Below are 6,009 nucleotides of genomic sequence, written 5' to 3' on the forward strand. Positions count from 1 at the left end.
AAAAAAGAAGTGTCTTCAAAAACATGACAGGAAAGAAAGAAATGACAAAAAAAGAAGTGTCTTATATTATTCAATATTTTGCCCATAGATTCTTTCAATATTGCAACTCAAGGCTTGAATTTTTAAAAAGTTCTTTTAGTTCAAGCTATGCCGAGCATGACCTAACAGTGACCACGGTGCGCACCCATCCAAGGGCAGAAGAAGGATGCTGATGACAACACTGGGACCCTGTCCTCTTGGAAGTCACTTCATTGTACAGAATAGAAAAGCTGCTGTAAGGTGGGGAACACTACCCCCCCCACACACACACACACACACAGGGAGCAGGGAAGAGCCGCCAGGCTGTGGGGTTACACTGTGTGTAAAGACCGGGCCCAGGGCTGCAGGTGAAGCTCAGGTCTCTGCGTTTCAGCATCTGGGCACAGGGCAGGGGCAGCTGCTGTACCCCTCACCTGCACCCTGGTCACCCACAGCTGCCTCATTGCATATTTTACTGCGGATACAAACCTGCTCAGTCTCTGTATAGTGTGACATAAAGGGGCTGGGGGAAAATGGGTTAAAAGAGCTTTCAAGCTCATTACAGCCCCGAAATGCCAGGAATTTGTGAGAGTCACACCGATGGCACTCTGCGCTATCTGTGGCAGCTGGGGTCAAATGAGGGTCACTCTCTCCACACACCCCATCTGTGCCCCCCCCCCTTTCTAGGGTAGGGTCAGACAAGGGTCATACCGTGGCATGGCGGGTCACTCTCCCTCTCTGTGGCTGGTCACAGGTGAGGCTCTCCCTGTGGTGGGGTCAAATGGAGGTCCCTCTCCCTCCCACTCTCTGGGGATGGGCCAGATGTGGGCCACGGCCTCCCTTCTCTGGGGTGGCATCAGACATGGGCCCCTATTCCCCGCCACCCCCCCTCCTTTCTCTCAGTGTGGCTGGGCCACATAAGTCGATCATGCTCCCCCTTCCCCTCTCTGAGGTGGGTCAGATCAGGGACATGCATAGGCGCCTCTCTTTTTCCCTTTAGAATAAGGGCGCTTTACCTCCCCTCCCCTGCCCCCCTGCCAGGCTGTGGTGCTTGAGGGGGTGGTGACAAGCACGCTGAGGGTGGCTTTGGGGTCACTGCTCCACAGTTTGGTGTGGTGTTAGGGAAGCTGTCGTGCACCCCATGGGGCGATGCTGGTGGGTGTCTTACTCTTTCACGCCATGGTGGGGCCGTGGGGGACCACCTTCTCATCTATAGGGGACGGCGGCCCCTCCAAGGGCAATGAGGACATGGAAGAGTGCATCCCACACTCACTCATCAAAACTCACTGCCATGGAGTCAGTTCTGACGCATGGGTGGAACTCCCCTGTGGGTTTCTGAGACGGTAACTCTTTATAGGAGTAGAAAGCCCCATCTTTCTCCTGAGGAGTAGCTGCTATTTTCGAACTGCTGACCTTGAGGTTAGCAGCCCAACACATAACCACAGCGCTATCAGGGCTCCTCTGCAAAGATCACTCATCATCTGACATTTGGGACCCGCATTCCCAGTGTATGGTTTGGGAGTCTGACCATAGTTAGGGTCTGCCTCTGCTGTCTTCTAATGAGAGGCATCCCATCCTTTCTCATGTGTAAAATGGGGATCATGGTAACTGGTAATACGTGGGAAGTCCTACCACGCAGTCTTCATAAATGGTAGCTGCTATGGTTATTATGAGTCCTGACGATGTAGAGATGAAAGCACTTGGCTGCTAACCCAAAGGTCAGTGGTTTGAATCCACCAACTGCTCTGTGGGAGAAAGATAGCGAGCTTGGCTTCCATAAAGGTTTGGTTCTAACTTTGGAAACCCGATGGGCCATTCTACTTAGCCCTTTAGGATCACTGAGTCAGAAGTGACTCTACTACTGTGGATGGATTGCTGAGACTATTCACATGGTCAAACTGAAGACATGGCACCCAACCTCTGCTTCTCTTGGGACTAATTCCTTCCCTGAAAGGGAGATACTGAAAATCCCAAGGACCCCAAGGTCTTCCACTTGTCCTTACGATCCACACGTGTTGGCAACTGACTTCCCCAGGCAACTCCTATAAATAGGATGCTCACTACTGACAAACCCACATTCTAACTGGGCTCACGGGATCTCAGAATGAAGCCTCGTCACATTGGCAGGTGCGATGGTCCAGCACATCTCTCCGTGGGGTGAAGGGGGGCCTGGGAGATCAAAATCATCGCCGGCTTGCTGACTTTGGCCTTGAGGAATTTCCTGGAAAATCCTTACATTTCACCCACCCTCTCGCATGGCCACGGCTGCACTTGGGGAGCCAGAGCTCAGATCGGGAACAGCGACTCCCTTCCTGCTGAGTCACTGTCTGCTCTCTGCAGGAGGCTTGCTGTGGGGGCCCTGTACCAGGTGGAGGGGCTGGAGACCTCCCCACCCCGTGCCTTCCTTTTATAGATTCCTGGGTGGCCTGCAGACAGATGACTCAGGCACGTTCCCTGCATTCCCAAGCAGAACGAAATCATCTCACCTGAAGAGGCCCGTTAGGACATGAGCATTGCCACCTGGGCGTTGGGGAAGGCAGAGGCCAATTAGGCTGAAGTTGCAGGCCCTGATCATACCGCAGGATGTCTCAGATGGAAGGTAGCAACCCCACCAGAACCCAGCATAGTGAGGAAAGTACACGGGCCAGAGACGTGACACTGCGTTTACCCCAAGCTCACATCCCGTCCTGTCAGGAGCTGAGACATACCTGCCACCATGCCCACCGACCTGCTCGACACGGTCCTGCCAGGCCAGTCTGCAACATAAGGGAAAGTGAGTAGCGACAGGCCTTGGGTTCGAGTCCAGATCCTACGTACGAGGTGGCAATGAAGGCCACTGGTTCCCAGAGTGTTGGTCCTGGGCTCCCAGGGGACAGCCAGAACTGCACACCCAGGCTGGAGACCTGCCACAGCTAGCTGACCAATGTCCTTCACTGCACGCATTGTGGACATCACACACAGAGCAGGCTGCTGGATCTGAAGGCAAAGACCTTTGGGGAAAACGCAGCTTGAGGTCTCCCTGGTCACCTTCCTGCTACTTCAAAAACTCTCACCTCACTCAGCTCTAAAGGAAGCTGCCCTCTTTTATCCACACTGGCAGCAGGACTGGAAGTCCTCCTGGGGAAGAAGTGATCTCAAGCATTGACGACGTCCTTCAGACAGAGTGCATCCGAACGTGGGTGGATGCAGATAGAGGTAGGCTACATTTTAGCCTCTTATCATCTGCTTTGCCTTTGGACTCATTTTTGATTTGTTCTAATTTTTATTATTTTCTGCTTTCTTTTGGATTGAGGATTTTAGTGTTTTATTTTGTGATTGACGTTGAGGTGGGGTGGGGGTATTTTGGTATGATCCTTTTTTTAATATATGAAATCCAGGATAGGTAAATTGATAGGGAGAGTAACTTGAATAATAGTTTCTGAGGGTTATGGCAGGGAAAGCTGGCAGGTGGGAAATGGGGAATTCATAACAATGAGCACAAAAAATGAAGACATGCTCCTAAATGGATTGCGGTGATAACTGCACTCCTCGTTTTAATAGCTCCCAGCCACTGAATTATATGGTTTGTGAATTTTATGTCAATAAAACCAGTTTGAAGAGGGGCGTTGGCTTCAAGAACTGCAGCTTGGTCCTGGTTTGGGCTTGAACCGTCATACAGCCAAGAATGCCTGCATGAGCTGGGCTACAGTGTGGTGTCCATGGGGGATAGGGAACAGGGGCTGATGGCCATTCTATTTTGCTCAGATTCCATATAGGCTCCCAGAGCAGCCCTGGGACTATCCAGTGCCACAGTATTCTGCCTAGAACCACACAGTCACCACTGTTTAGCTGAGCGTGGATGGGTTTTCAAAAGAAGACTGTCTCTGGTCCCTTGGTTGAAACGTGGGGTCAATGTTCCCCAATATGGAGAAAATCCAATGCACGTGGAATTTGCAGGGCAAACCTACCCATGACTGCTCAGTGGTGGCTTTAAGCCTGGGGTGCGAGAGCCAAGGTTGTGAATTTGAATTCAAGCGTTCTGTGTGAGCCTGGGAAAGCCCTGGCAGCTCAGTGGGTTATGCACTGGGCTTCGAACTGCAAGGCCAGAAGCTCAAATCCACCAGCTACTTTGCAAGTGAAAGAGGAGGTTTTCCACCTTCTCACAGGGGAACTTCTGCGCTGTCCTGTAGGGACCCTGTGAGTTAGAAGCGACCTGATGGCAGTGTATTTGAGGTGTTTGTTTGCTTAATGTGACCCTGGGCAAGCTACTCGGTGTCTCTGGGTTTCAGTTTTCTCATCTAAGTAAAAAAGGACAATACTTCATTTACCTCCAAGAGTACTTAGAACAAGGCCTGGTTCAGTCTGACAGTACGTATCATCTCTGATTAGGTCGTAATCTGTCAGGGGTCGATACAAGTTGAGATAGTTAAGGTTTATTTTGCCAACCTGGCCGATAAGCACATGTGGGGTTAACTGAAGGGCGGAGGGATAAATGGCATGGTGAGCCTTGCCTTTCTAGTTTCTCGGGTCTCCTGCTTTGTGATGGCTGCACCAGGGTGCAGCTGCCTTAGCAGTTACCTGCTTCAGCTTGCAAGGCTGATTTCCTGCAAGACATCCCCAAGGAGAAGCCGCATGGACCTACCCCGATGCAGCCCTGGGTGCTGGAGCAGCCGTGTGGAGACCCCTGCCAGTGCTGAGATGATTACACGTTCACTAACTGGACTTTCCTCCTGCAGTCGGCGTCGTTGTATCTGTTTTGTGAGATGGAGGAGGACTTTGTGGATCGGTGTTGGACATATGGGTTAATGTTGGACTTATGAGCTTGGACAACACTGGGTTGGGATGCTTTATATAAAACCCTCTTATATGCATATGAGTTTCTGTGGATTTGTTTCCCTAGTTTACCCAGACTAACACACAAGAGTAGAGGGTTGGAAAAACATGTCTTCACATCCTAATTCAAACAGAAAACTTCACCCTTTCATACACACACATACACACAGGAGAGAGAGAGAGAGAGAGATGTTTGCAACATGATGCTAACCAGCCAAATGAAACTTCACACTGAGGTGGTCCTAGGTAAATAAGGTTAGGTGGGGAAGGGAGTAGGGGTGAATATTTTTGTAATCATTTTATTTGGGGCCCGTACAATGCTTATCACAATCCATTGTGTTAAGCACATCTGTATATCTGTTGCCATCATCATTCTCAAAACATTTGCTTTCTACTGAATTTTACTATATTCACTATGGCGTGAGGCTGGCCTCCAGGTACTGATGTCCTCCGAGGCACTGGTGTGGTGTGGCCTCCTGGGCAGGGGCTAAGTCCAGGGAAGAATGGTGGAGTTTCAAAGCGGTCCTATTCCTTTCTCCTCAGTGAACAGCATGATGGAGCCACTAGTGGTGCAATATTTAGCATGCTTGGCTGCTTGCCAAAATGTCAGAAGTTTGCATTCACTCAGAAGTGCCTCAGAGAAAAGGCCTGGTGATCTATTTCTGAAAAATCAGCCACTGAAAACTCTCTGGAGCATTTACCAGGACACACGTGGGGTGGCCATTAATCAGAACTGTCTCCATGGCTACTGGGAAACGTTTGGTAAGGTCTTTCAGAAATATTATTCCATTGAAGGGCCAGCTTGTCACTAAAACGTCACTTCTAAGTTTCTAAAAGCTCATTTTTGTTTGAGTAATCTTAAAGACGAAAAAATGGAAGATTTTCCACCAGCTCCTGTAGTCTGGAATCAATCAAACGCGCAGTCAAGGCACATTGATAATCATTGGTGATTGGCATGTGAACCATGACAAGCGAGACGAAAGACCTGTAGTTGTAAAATATGGCCTTACTGATAGAAATAACAGATCACAGACTAGAGTTTATTCATCAAAAATACCTGTTTTTTCCTACAACATAAATGAAAACTAGATACTTGGATTTCACTGGAAGGAATGTACAGGAATCAGATCTATTTTACCTGTGGAAAGAGACTATGGACATGGTGAAGGGAGACAGTGT

General features: G+C 49.6%; 1 protein-coding gene across 2 annotated transcripts in view; it reads right to left on the reverse strand.

Moving 5' to 3' along the window:
• Window positions 1-6,009, reverse strand: part of SCNN1B (sodium channel epithelial 1 subunit beta) — a 71,424-nt gene that overhangs the window by 41,567 nt on the left and 23,848 nt on the right. The window contains exon 1 of one of the 2 annotated variants that reach the window (XM_004705725.2): window positions 2,727-2,745. The exons of the other annotated variant lie outside the window; for it this stretch is intronic. The gene's annotated coding sequence lies outside the window, so the exon portion shown is untranslated. Of the gene's footprint in view, window positions 1-2,726; window positions 2,746-6,009 lie in introns of those variants that run through there. 2 annotated transcript variants of the gene reach the window in all.

Source organism: Echinops telfairi, unplaced genomic scaffold (genome assembly GCF_000313985.2).
Source record: "Echinops telfairi isolate 266 unplaced genomic scaffold, ASM31398v2 ScPeMD7_5;HRSCAF=22, whole genome shotgun sequence".
Taxonomy (NCBI): Eukaryota; Metazoa; Chordata; class Mammalia; order Afrosoricida; family Tenrecidae; genus Echinops; species Echinops telfairi.